The sequence below is a fragment of the Pristiophorus japonicus genome, chromosome 7 (assembly GCF_044704955.1).
Source record: "Pristiophorus japonicus isolate sPriJap1 chromosome 7, sPriJap1.hap1, whole genome shotgun sequence".
NCBI classification, from domain to species: domain Eukaryota; kingdom Metazoa; phylum Chordata; class Chondrichthyes; family Pristiophoridae; genus Pristiophorus; species Pristiophorus japonicus.
In genome coordinates this window covers 141,287,157-141,301,040 of record NC_091983.1, presented here as the reverse complement: position 1 = coordinate 141,301,040, position 13,884 = coordinate 141,287,157, and the positions used below count along the sequence as shown (strand labels likewise).

At 44.5% G+C, this 13,884-nt stretch overlaps 1 protein-coding gene across 9 annotated transcripts in view; it reads left to right on the top strand.

Annotated features, from left to right (window-relative positions):
- Positions 1-13,884, top strand: part of bach2b (BTB and CNC homology 1, basic leucine zipper transcription factor 2b) — a 388,463-nt gene that overhangs the window by 240,468 nt on the left and 134,111 nt on the right. The window lies entirely within an intron of this gene.

Genomic DNA, 13,884 nt, shown 5'->3' with positions numbered 1-13,884 from the left:
TTAATGACTGCACTAAAAAAAAACACCGCTGTGCCACCAGAGGAAATTAAACTCCTCTACATCAGCAGGCTTTTCATTTATGGAGGAGATCGCAACCAGTCCTGATGTCATCTGATGTGCTTATTTTCAAGGGTTAACTTAATAGTGATCAGAACCCAGGCTGAGTTTCCCCTCCATAGCCAAGGGTTGCTCAGATCAATCTAGCATCTCTATAGCCATCCCAGCTGAGATGAGTTGACACAGCACAGACTGGGGATCGAATCTGGGATTTTTCTGGTTGCTGCGACTCCGTTCCACAAGGGAAAGTGTGCCCACTGATCAATTAGTGGAGCTTGGTGTTATATTTTGTAAAGTAAGCATATAAACTGTAATTCAAACTGAAAATTTCAGCAGGAAGAAAATATAAGCAGAGGAAATTATTAAAGCACAAATCAAATGTCCTGATTAGTTACCTAAAGCCCTTCGATAACTCAACCATAACATGTTGTCTTACTAGTACTCTAACATACTATAATTAAAATTGTCTGTGGAACTTTAGTGAGTACAGAAAGATGTGATTTACAAAAGATAAATGGATATTCACCAGGGAATAATGATTTTAGTTTTGCCCTTGAAGAAAGAAACACTTTCCTGGTTATGAGTCAGAAGATTAGGTTGTCAAAAACATGTCTTTTAAAGCACTTCATAATACCTTTACAATATTAGCTGCAAGGCATTCCTCCAATACTCTATTCTATGAAAAAGAAGAAAGCTTTCATTCATAATAGCTTCAGTCATAAGTGAAGAGACTTTTGTTACAACATGCAAAAGAAAGTTCGGGATATTTTTTTAAATTCAAATGTTGAAGCAAATGACACTGGCATTCATGTAGCTGACCAAGCGCAAATCTGCATTATAATAGCAGTTTTTTATTCAAATAGATGACATAAGAACTAAGGAATTAAAAAAAAATGTCATCTTTTTACCCAATTGGGAAAAGCAAGTTATCCAAGGGTTTAATTTGTTTATACCACGTTTTGAAATAGCCAGGGGTTCTAATAGGATGAAGAAAGATAATAAGTGTGAGTCATTGTTACCGACATTACTGGTAGTGCTTTCATTGATTTCCTAGATTAAGGCTACTCTTCAGAGGTTACTCGATAGTGAACAGGAACTGAAAAAAATCAATAACAGACAGGAATTTCACCATGCAAAGCAGGGAGCAATAAAGTTCACAGAAGATAACAAACCATTACTGAAAGAATGAATTGCTAATGTGCTGAAGTGTGAGGTGAATGCAGTGGAGATGGTTGTAGGGATTTGTGGGATCGCAGATGGGGAGATCCTTAAAAAGGCTGGGGATGAGAGGAGCAAAGGCTGCTGGTCTAATGAAGAAGACTGAAAGCACAGCGGAGAAGCCATGGGAGTAAGACGGAGGTTAGGGCCAGAGTGACCCTTTACAGGCTCCAGTGAAGAAAACTTCCTTTAGTTGAGAATAAGTTGCTAAAGAAATGCCAGCTAATCTAAGGTGCGTATGAAGGTTGCTTGTTGTTAAGAATTGGGAGGGTGAAGATCCTATAATATGCAAAACCAAAAGGTTTTCCACAATCAATAGAGGTGATCAAATATATGACGATTGTACCCTCCCAAAATAAAATAGAGCGCTGAATTATTTGATTTATGTTACTTAGGCTTAGACCTTTCCAGAAAGATTTTTTTTGTTATACTTGTAGTGAATAACTTGTTTTTTCTGCGAAAGTAGTTACAAAGGGCCCAAGTTTGAACTGTTCATTAGAACGGTGCACCTCCGAGCCTTGCGCCTATTTTTTAGAATTAAAAGTGCGCCTAAAAAGTATCTCGCTATGCTGAACTGTCTGCAGGCCTCCATTCCAGTCGGCGCAGCGCAGCTTGAGCTGCGGGGGGCGGAGCTATCGACGTGCTGTGTCTACACAACTGGCATGGGGGCGGGGCTAGGGCGCAGCGTGTCTGTGAGTGCCGGCAGCATTCCGCATGCACGTTGGAGCGTGCAATGGCACAGAAACATTCGCTGGGTGATCGATTTCTCGCCCCTAGCCGCTGGCCAATCGGCCGAAGATATGCTGCTGCGTGATTTAGTGAGCTGCTGGGTGATCGATTTTCCACCCTAGCCGCTGGCCGATCGGCCAAAGATGTGCTGCTGCATGATTTTCTTTGCTGCCGGGTGAACAATTTCCAGCCCCTGGCCGAACGGATAGGCACTGCGTGCTGCAGTAGGTGAGGTAGGGACTTTATTTTTTTATTTATTGATTTATTGATTGATTTTTTTTCTTTTTGATTTATTGATTATTTGATTGATTTATCATTTATTATTGATGATGGTTTTCTATTTTTAAAAGTGAAAGTGTTTAGTGCTCTCTCTTCCCTTCCCCCCACCCCCCCACCTTATCTCTGGCTAGCTGCGCTGATTTCTTAACTCTACACAAGATTTTTCCTGGCGTACAAAAATGGACACTTATTCCGTTCTAATTTAGTTTGGAGTAACTTTTCGCAGTTCAAACTTGCAAAACAGGCGTAAGTGGCAGGACACGCCCCCTTTTGAAATAAAAAACTGAATTACGAAACTAAGCTAACTCACTAGAACTGGAGCAAACTAAGGGGCCAAGTTTCGACCTGAGTTGCTCCTGTTTTTTTGGAGCAACTGGTTTAGAATGGAGTATCTTAGAAATTGCAATTCTCGGCATTTAGTTTGCTCCAGTTCTAGTCAGTTAGAACAGTTTCACTTTGGAAGACAATTTTCTTTTCAAAAGTGGGTGTATCCGGCCACTTACGCCTGTTTTCAAAGTTTAGGCAGTGAAAACTTACTCCAAACTAACTTAGAATAGAGTAAGTGTAGATTTTTGTACGCTCGAAAAAACCTTGCCGACACTTTACAAATCAGGTGTAGGTTACAAATTAGGCGTAGGGAACGAGGGGGGGGGAAGGGAAGTAATTAAATTCTACAATCATTTAACAGTTATACTTATACAAATAAAGATCCAACCTGAATAAAAATTTATAAACAAAGCAAAGATTAAATATTCCATGTTCCTACTTGTGTGAAACAGCAGCAGCCTTCGAGCTGCTGTGCTTCAGGCAGGCCTTCCATTTTGGAGACATAGAAACATAGAAACATAGAAAATAGGTGCAGGAGTAGGCCATTCGGCCCTTCTAGCCTGCACCGCCATTCAATGAGTTCATGGCTGAACATTCAACTTCAGTACCCCATTCCTGCTTTCTCGCCATACCCCTTGATCCCCCTAGTAGTAAGGACCTCATCTAACTCCTTTTTGAATATATTTAGTGAATTGGCCTCAACAACTTTCTGTGGTAGAGAATTCCACAGGTTCACCACTCTGGGTGAAGAAGTTCCTCCGTATCTCGGTCCTAAATGGCTTACCCCTTATCCTTAGACTGTGACCTCTGGTTCTGGACTTCCCCAATATTGGGAACATTCTTCCTGCATCTAACCTGTCCAACCCCGTCAGAATTTTAAATGTTTCTATGAGGTCCCCTCTCATTCTTCTGAACTCCAGTGAATACAAGCCCAGTTGATCCAGTCTTTCTTGATAGGTCAGTCCCGCCATCCCGGGAATCAGTCTGGTGAACCTTCGCTGCACTCCCTCAATAGCAAGAATGTCCTTCCTCAGGTTAGGAGACCAAAACTGTACACAATACTCCAGGTGTGGCCTTACCAATGCCCTGTACAACTGTAGCAACACCTCCCTGCCCCTGTACTCAAATCCCCTTGCTATGAAGGCCAACATGCCATTTGCTTTCTTAACCGCCTGCTGCACCTGCATGCCAACCTTCAATGACTGATGTACCATGACACCCAGGTCTCGTTGCACCTCCCCTTTTCCTAATCTGTCACCATTCAGATAATAGTCTGTCTCTCTGTTTTTACCACCAAAGTGGATAACCTCACATTTATCCACATTATACTTCATCTGCCATGCATTTGCCCACTCACCTAACCTATCCAAGTCGCTCTGCAGCCTCACAGCATCCTCCTCGCAGCTCGCACTGCCACCCAACTTAGTGTCATCCGCAAATTTGGAGATACTACATTTAATCCCCTCATCTAAATCATTAATGTACAGTGTAAACAGCTGGGGCTCCAGCACAGAACCTTGCGGTACCCCACTAGTCACTGCCTGCCATTCTGAAAAGTACCCATTTACTCCTACTCTTTGCTTCCTGTCTGACAACCAGTTCTCAATCCATGTCAGTACACTACCCCCAGACAGGGGTGGCGTCCGTGTTTCGACGGCAGCCCAACAGCAGCAGCAAGCAATCTTCGAGCTGCGGTGCTTCAGGCAGGCCTTCCTTCCATCAGTGAATGGACGACAGCCAAAGACACAGCAATCAAGCAGCCTTCGAGCTGTGAGGGAGACTGAGGCCATTTGGCCAGAGATAGGGAGAGGCAGCCACATAGACAGTTTTATACTTAAATTTGCAGAATGGGTGCTGCATTGTCAACACCACGTATTATGCAATGGTTCGCCATCAATTCACTGCATAGGAGAGAATTGATTAGAGCTCATCGCACCAGGAACGTCATAGCCCGTAGGTTGATGGGCAAGAGACCTTACCCACGTCGACAATATCAAGCCAGGTGTTTGTACCTGGACATGAGCGAGACTGATTGTGTGAAAAGGCTGCATTTTCGCAGAGAAGTTGTCGCTGAGATCTGTGATATGCTGAGAGTAGATATGCAGCCCAGAAGCAGAACGCCAACTGCCCTGTCTGTTGCAATGAAGGTAACAGCTGCACTTTCTTTCGATGCCTCAGGATTGTTTCAGGCTACAACTGGAGATGTGTGTGCCTTCTCTCAACGTGCAATACATGGCTGCATTTACCAGGTCACAGCTGCACTGTATGCATGAAGGAATGACTTCATCAATTTCCCAATGACCGCACAAGCGATCCATGAGAGGGCTGTGGGCTTCTTCAAGATTGCCGGCTTCCCAAAGATACAGGGCTGCATTGATTGTACCCACATAGCCTTGTGAGCACCTGTGGAGGATTCTGAGCAGTACCGAAATAGGAAAAGTTTCCACTCTATCAATGTGCAGCTCGTGTGTGACGACAAGCATCATGTCAGTCGATGCGAGATACCCTGGCAGCACCCATGATGCATTCATCCTACGCGACAGCATTATATCTGACATGTTTGAGCAGCAGCCAGAAGGGCAGAGCTGGCTACTGGGAGACAAAGGGTACGGCCTGACCACCTGGCTCATGACGCCCCTACGCGTGACAGGACGGAAGCTGACCGTCCATACAACATGGCGCACATTGCGACGCGCAGCATCATTGAGAGGACCATTGGCATATTGAAACAGCGATTCCGATGCCTGGACCATTCCGGAGGACACTTGCTATACTCTCCTCAGATTGTCGGTCACTTCACTGTTGTGTGCTGCATGCTCCATAACTTAGCCATCATGAGGCAGCAGGAGCTTGGAGTGGAACCAGAAGACCCACGTGAGGGTCCAGTGCATGATGATAGTATTACGGAACAGCAGGATGTGGATGGTAACGATGATCAGGAAAGCATGCAAGTGCCTGATGCTGGAGCACGAGGTCGGAGGAGGGCCGTCCATCGTACCCCTTTAACGATTGCTCGAGCCCTGCGCCAGCAGCTCATCCATGAACGCTTCAACTACTGATGCCTGAGGGCTCTGCGACCACTTTTGCATATGGACATGTTTATTCTTTGCAGTTGTTCCTACGTTGTGTTGTGTTAATGGAACATGAAACAGTTTTAATATATTAAAAAATATTTTATTGAAAAGTTAACGTCACTCTAATAAATATTTGTTGTATCAAACTATACTTTTTAATATGACTCTGGAAGATCACTTAAAGACTTTAAGATCATTTATAAACTTTCAAAGTTACTAAAGTTAGAAAACAATCTCAATGTGAAAAATCTTACACTCTTAAGATCACTTAAACTTCAGGATCACTTTTTAGATGCAAAATTAAATAAGATACAAAATGTGAGAGCATTTACACTATAAGATCACTTAAAAACCTAAGATCACTTATAAGTTGTAAAGTTACAAAACTTACAAAACAATTTCAATTTGAAAAACGCTACTACAGTTACATCAAGAACAAGAACAAAAGCAGCAAATAAAGGCTGCAACCATCTCTCATCCATATCTCAGTGAATGTTCACTTCTTCATGGGGGTATCATTTGATTGGCTGGGCTGTGTGCCCTTATTGCAGCAGCTACCTCAACCAGGCCCACCCTGACGGCCTGTGCCGACACTTGCATGCCCTCCCTGATGGTCTGTGCCGTCAATTGCTCTCCCTCGGACATTCCCTCCCTAAGTTCCCGTGTCATTACTGCTATTTCTCCCGTCAGGACCGTCAACTCTTCACCCACTGCATTGACGCCACCGATGAGTGATCGGGTAAGCTCATTGGTCTCCATACTCAATGCCACAACCTGAGCCGCATCTGTTGCACGCTGCATCTCAGGAGAGCGTGTCTCCAATCTCCTCCTCCTCTGCCTGGGTCTGCCTCGTGGGAGGCGCGGGCTGGGACTGTGGGACGCTCTGTATTGCAGACAGCAGTACTAGAGAGAGAGGCGCGGGCTGGGACTGTGGGATGCTCTGTGTTCCAGACGGCAGAGCTAGAGGGAGAGGCTCGGGCTGGAACGGTGGGACGCTCTGTATTGCAGACAGCAGTACTAGAAAGAGAGGCTCGGGCTGGGATGGTGGGGCGCTCGGTGTTCCAGACGACAGCACTCGAGTGCGAGCCGTGGGCTGGGATGTTGGACGAATGGGTGTAAACTGCTCCATGATATCACCAGCAGCACTGGGATCCGCAACGTCGGAATCAAAACCATTTGAAGGTGGAACCAGAACCTATGCGAGTGGGAGGCGCAGGCTCGAACGGTAATGCACTGACTGTAGAATACTGCATTATACCAGCAGCACCACTGGGACCCCCAACATCGGACTCAAAACCATGGAAGGTCGAACCAAAACCTATGCTAGGGGTTGAAACTCTGATGCCCCTTGATGGGGGCTCATAAACATTCATTTGGAAGCTCTCCCCTGCAGACATTTCAGTCATCGCTGCCATCATCCAGTCTGGATCGTCCGCATCTGGTTGTACTGGTTCTTGTTCTGTACCCTCAGGATCCTCAGGGTTGGCAGCAGCAGCATCATCATCATCATCATCGTCATCATCATCATCATCATCGTCATGTTCTGCAAAATACATCAGAACAGTCAAATGTTTAACAGCAAGGGAGGGGGCCGGATGGGTGGCATGAGTGCTCTCACACATAGCAGGCCAGGCAGCAGGTTGATTTAAAGGGCCACGATGCATTTTCAGGACTTACCCTCTTCCTCGCGTGTGGACCCAGCTTGTGCTGCACTGATTGCTTTTCTCATCATAGCAGCTACCTTTTGTTCCAAGGGTGTCAGTGGATGCAGATTGGGCACGCCTCCTCCTGTTCGAGTTGCTTCCCTTTTGTGGGCCAATTTCTTCTGCAAAGAGTAAAATATAACTTTTTACTGAGTGTGTCTTTCTGCAGGGTGGGACATACAGATAGTCACGTTACAATTAAGGTTACATTAAAAAATGAAAATATTACTTACACTAACTACTTGACCAAGGTCGTGCCATTTCTTTTTACACTGGCTTCCAGATCTCATGGTATGCACCACTGCGCAGTAATCATCTGCAACTTGGTTCCACCGTTTCTTCATTTCTTTTGGTGGCACTTTTATGCGACCTCTGTTGCTGGTATCTAGCTCCTGCCATCTCTGCTCAATGACGTTGACTAATATCTCCACTTCCTCATGCAAGTAATTCTTTGTTCTTGGTGGACGTTGATCCATTGCTGTATTGAATTGACACTCTTATTTCTCCAAACACACAGTCCTTAATTTGCATGCACCTACAGCACCTGTTCTGCAAGTTTAGCAGTGAAAAGCTGCACTCACTGATTTCAGCAGGTGATTTATTCACATACAAAAAAAAATCACTAAAATTAAATCACAAGCGTTTCCAGGGGTCCACGAGACAAATCTTCACTTTTCCTCTAGTCCCTTTAAAAATGGCCGAGTGCCAATGTTTATTTCTCACTGAGCGTACGCGCATGCTCCAACGCGCATGTGCAGGGTTGCCGGCACGACGTTGCCTTATTTAAATTAGGCTCGCCCCCCACTGCTTGTAGAATCAGCGCAAGTGTCTGGCTCCGCCCCCCGCTGTTCTGTGCGCGCCGCGCCAAGCTGCTGAAGACCTGCGAGGAGCCGGAGACTATCGGAGTTTTTTTTTCGGTGCACTTTCGAGCACAAAAAACAGGCATCCAGGTCGGGGCTGTGCCGTTTTAGGCCCATTATAGTTACTGTACCAGTTGGCCTGATTGTACCTGTTGCTGTGCAGTTTAATTGGTAGATGTATTTAATGATGATTGTGTTGTGGTAGCTTGTTACTTAGTGTAGGGGTAATTCCACTCAGTGAAAAGCCATGCTTGCAGGGAACCTGGGTCAGAGGTCAGGTTGCAGTTTGTAGCACTGATTCATATTCCCTACGAGTGCAGTTCCTCTCTAGGAATGTGGGATTGTAGAATTATTCTGTGAGTATATATTTGTTAGTTAGCTTACCACTAGATTAACTAAAATTATTTGAGGTCTCTCTCCCTCCACCACCACCAACACTCAAGCACACTCACAAAAGTACATACTCATTCTGTCTCTCAGAAATAGACATGTACAGTATTTATACTTCCACAGTAATATGTATATGCACATACCTTAAATAGTGCAATTATAAAAGAAGAGTTCAATCTTGCTTTCAATCTCTCTTTCTCACTATCATTTTTCCAGTACTGTACAGGAAGAGAAATACCTTTTGGACATCTACTGACATGTTTAGTAATTAATGTGATGTGTTATATAATTATATATACAATTTTATTTAAGTTTCGGTTCTCATTCATTTTCTGTAGTATATAGAGGACTCTCGTTTTTACATAGCAACCAACGCATTGCTAGTAATGCATTAATTGAGGATTTCCGATGTGTGAAATACTAAGCATCTTCTAAGATTATTGGAACTCCCAAGGTTGTAACATGTTTAGACCCACTTTTCATTCTATGTACCGAATGATTGGTTTGAGGGCAAAAGATGAATGGCATTAGGAAAACAACATTCTACTTCACATTGGTGTCTGAGCTCATCGTTACATCCTTGACATGAGTGCAGGGATACATTATTTTGTCAGACCACTCATGTTTCTCTTTGGTCTTTATTCTGTACTTCCTTTCCTTTCCTTTTCTTATTTTCCCATTTTTTTAATACATGGCAACATGGAAAAATGTGATTAGAGTAAATGGCACCAGTTGAAGAAAGAAATAATTTACATTAGTTAGCACAACCATAGGTGCAATGAGTGAGTGACCTCCTGCTATACTGTAATTTCTATAACTCTCTGCCTTACTGTAACACTCTGTACCCAGATTGTAGACAAATCAGATTCTTTAGGCCGATGTGAAGAAGTAACATTGTATTTTGCTCCCCATTTTCCCTGCCTTCACGTTTTTTAAAGATTTTAATTTAATTTACAAAACTCCAAATATAAGTAGCGTCCAACAAATACAGTACTTGGTGGAGGTCTGTGTGACAGGGCTTTTACATTTGCTCGTGCAGTCAGTCTTAACTGATTTCTGAGTCTCCTCACTTGAGGAAATAAAAATGCCATTATGCAACCTCTCAAGTATTCCCTGGGATGAGTTTGGCAGTCTAAACATTAATTTTGGAGAGCTGACCCAACTGAGAAAGTATGGTTTTGATTTGGCTTTAAGCCAGCCAAATTCTCAAAGCTCTTCTGCACTCTAGCCCTGACTTAAAGCCACCATACATATGCTCATTGCTATTATTGCTACTCATGCTCCTCCTTCTCCTGCAATGTGCAGCATGATGCAGACACCCACACATCTGGATACTCGCTCAGGGGTGTAATGCAAAGCTCCTGTGAAACGATCCAGGCAGATTGAGCCCACCAATTGTCTGCTCGAGCTGTTGCTGATGGTGACCTGGCTCTCCTTGCATTCTAGTCATATGTGAGTTCCTGACAGGGATCAGGAACCATGTCAGGGGGGTGGGGGCGGTGATCCTGAACCTCCAACCCGATTGAGGGGAGGAGGGGTTCTGATCCCAGGGCTGCCCATCCCGCCTCCATTAAACCTGCAAGTGGTAGGGTTAGAGGCAGGGTTTGAGATTTTGTTTAATTTTTACCTTTCACTCAACTCCCAACCCATGAGGGTAAATGCCTTGTTGCCCCGTAGCCAGCCGGCCTCGTTGAAATAAAGGACTGGAGCAGTATGAAGGAGTCATGAGATGGGCACCGACCTGCATGATGTGCAGCCTGCATTCGCAAACCAGCTGAACATCGAGGGAGTGGAATCCTTTACAATTGATAAAGATGTTAGGCTGGTGATGGGGGTACGGAAGGCAAAGTGCAGGGATATGGGGAAAAAGCAGGGGAGTGGGGATAATTGGACAGCTCTTTCAGTTGGCACATGCATGATGGCCAAATGGGCTATTTCTGTGCTGTAAGATTCCATGATTCTATCTCCCTGCTTCGGTTTAAGCGTTAGCTTTTAATGGTTATTTCTATACACACTGTGCACATGATGTAGTTATAGTGCGTGCAGTTTAATAACTTTTAAAAAAACATTGTTATTGTAAAAGTGACAATGAAATCCCAAAGCCATTTCCATTTTTTTATATTTGTTCATGGGAGTGGACGTCACTGACAAGGCCAGTATTTATTGGCCATCCCTAATTGCCCTGGAGAAGGTGGTTGTGAGCCGCCTTCTTGAACCGCTGCAGTCCTTGTGGTGAAGGTACTCCCACAGTGCTGATAGTGAGGGAGTTCCAGGATTTTGACCTAGTGACGATACAGAAATGACAGTATATTTCCAAGTCAGGATGTGTGCGACTTGGGGGTGATGGTGTTCCTATGCGCCTACTCCCTTGTCCTTCTAGGTGGTAGACGTCGCGGGTTTGGGAGGTGCTGTCAAAGAAGCCTTGGGGAGTTGCTACAGTGCATCTTGTAGATGGTACACACTGCAACCACAGTGCGCTGATGGTGGAGGGAATGAATGTTTAAGGTGGTGGATGGGGTGCCAATCAAGCAGACTGCTTTGTCCTGGATGGTGTCGAGCATCTGGAGTGTTGTTGGAGCTGCACTCATCCAGGCAAGTGGAGAGTATTCCATCACAATCCTGACTTGTGCCTTGTACATGGTGGAAAGGCTTTGGGGAATCAGGAGGTGAGACACTCGCCGCAGAATACCCAGCCTCTGACCTACTCTTGTTGCCACAGTATTTATGTGGCTGGTCCAGTTAAGTTTCTGGTCAGTGGTGACCCCCAGGATGTTGACGGTGGGGGATTCGACGATGGTAATGCCGTTGAATGTCAAGGGACGGTGGTTAGACTTTCTCTTGTTGGAGATGGTCATTGCCTGGCACTTGTGTGGCACAACTGTTATTTGCCACTTATCAGCCCAAGCCTGAATGTCGTCCAGGTCTTGCTGCATACAGGCATGGTCTACTTCATTATCTGAGGAGTTGGGAATGGCACTGAACACTGTGCAATTACCAGCGAACATCCTCACTTCTGATCTTTTGGAAACATAGAAAATAGGTGCAGGAGTAGGCCAATCGGCCCTTCAAGCATGCACCATTATTCATTATGATCATGGCTGATCATGCAACTTCAATACCCTACTCCTTTCTTCTTTCCATACCCCCTGATCCCTTTAGCTGTAAGGGCCACATCTAACTCCCTTTTGAATATATCCAACGAACTGGACTCAACAACTTTCTGTGGTAGAGAATTCCACAGGTTCACAATTCTCTGGGTGAAAAAGTTTCACCTCATCCCAGTCCTAAATAGCTTACCCCTTATCCTTCGACTGTGACCCCTGGTTCTGGACTTCCCCAACATCAGGAATATTCTTCCTGCATCTAACCTGTCCAGTCCCATCAGAATTTTATATGTTTATATGTTTCTATGAGATCCCCTCTCATTCTTCTAAATTCCAGTGAATATAAGCCTAGTCAGTCCTGCCATCCCAGAAATCAGTCTGGTGAACCTTCACTGCACTCCCTCAATAGCAAGAATGTCCTTCCTCAGATTAGGAGACCAAAACTGCACACAATACTCAAGGTGTGGTCTCACCAAGGCCATGTACAACTGCAGTAAGACTTCCCTGTTCCGATACTCAAATCCTCTTGCTATGAAGGCCAACATGCCATTTGCTTTCTTTACTGCCTGCTGCACCTGCATGCCAACTTTCAATGACTGATGTACCATGACACCCAGGACTCGTTGCACCTCCCCTTTTACAAATCTGTCACCATTCAGATAATAATCTGCCTTCCTGTTTTTACCACCAAAGTGGATAACCTCACATTTAACCACATTATACTGCATCTGCCATGCATTTGTCCACTCACCTAACCTGTCCAAGTCACCCTGTGACCTCTTAGCATCCTCCTCACAGCTCACACTGCCACCCAGCTTAGTGTTCTCTGCAAATTTGGAGATATTACATTCAATTCCTTCGTCTAAATCATTAATATATATTGTAAATAGCTGGGGTCCCAGCACTAAACCTTGTGGTACCCCACTAGTCACTGCCTGCCATTCTGAAAAGGACCCATTTATTCCCACTCTTTGCTTCCTGTCTGCCAACCAATTCTCTACCCACGTCAATATATTACCCCCAATACCATGTGCCTTAATTTTGCACACTAATCTCTTGTGTGGGACCTTGTCAAAAGCCTTTTGAAAGTCCAAATACACAACATCCACTGGTTCTCCATTATCCACTCTACTAGTTACATCCTCAAAGAATTCTAGATTTGTCAAGCATGATTTCCCTTTCATAAATCCATGCTGACTTGGACTGATCCTGTCACTGCTTTCCAAATGCGCTGCTATTACATTGTTAATAATTGATTCCAACATTTTCCCCACTATCGATGTCAGGCTAACTGATCTATAATTCCTTGTTTTCTCTCTCCTTTTTTAAAAAGTGGGGCCACATTAGCTACCCTCCAATCCATAGGAATTGATCCAGAGTCCATGGAATGTTGGAAAATGATCACCAATGCATCTACTATTTCTAGGGCCACTTCCTTAAGTACTCTGGGATGAAGACTATCAGGCCCTGAGGATTTATCGGCCTTCAATCCCATCAATTTCCTTAACACCATTTCCTTTCTAATAAGAATTTCCCTCGTTTACCTCAGTTCCTCCTTCTCGCTAGACCCTCGGTCCCCTAGTATTTTCGGGAGGTTATTCGTGTCTTCCTTAGTGAAGACAGAACCAAAGTATTTGTTCAATTGGGGTGCCATTTCTTTGTTCCCCATTATAAATTCACCTGATTCTGACTGTAAGGGACCTACATTAGTCTTCACTAACCTTTTTCTCTTCACATATCTATAGAAGCTTTTGCAGTCAGTTTTTATGTTTCCTGCAAACTTATTCTCATACTGTATTTTCCCCCTCCTAATTAAACCCTTAGTCCTCCTCTGCTGAATGGTGGAGGGAAGATCATTGATGAAGCAGCTGAAGATGGTTGGCCTAGGGCAATGTCCTGAGGAACTCCTGCAGCGATGTCCAGATTTTCAATAATCCACAATGCATATACGCACAATGGGATGAATTATAATTCCCAAAAATGGATGGGTTGGGGGTTGGGTAAGATGTAAAAATTATAAAAAATCTCAACCCCACTTCCAACCCCTTCCCCCTCACTGCGCCTGCGTGGAAGTTCCGCCCCGGCAGTGAAATTGGGGTTACCGCCCCCGACAGGAAGTGGACCGCAATGTCGCATGCTCCAC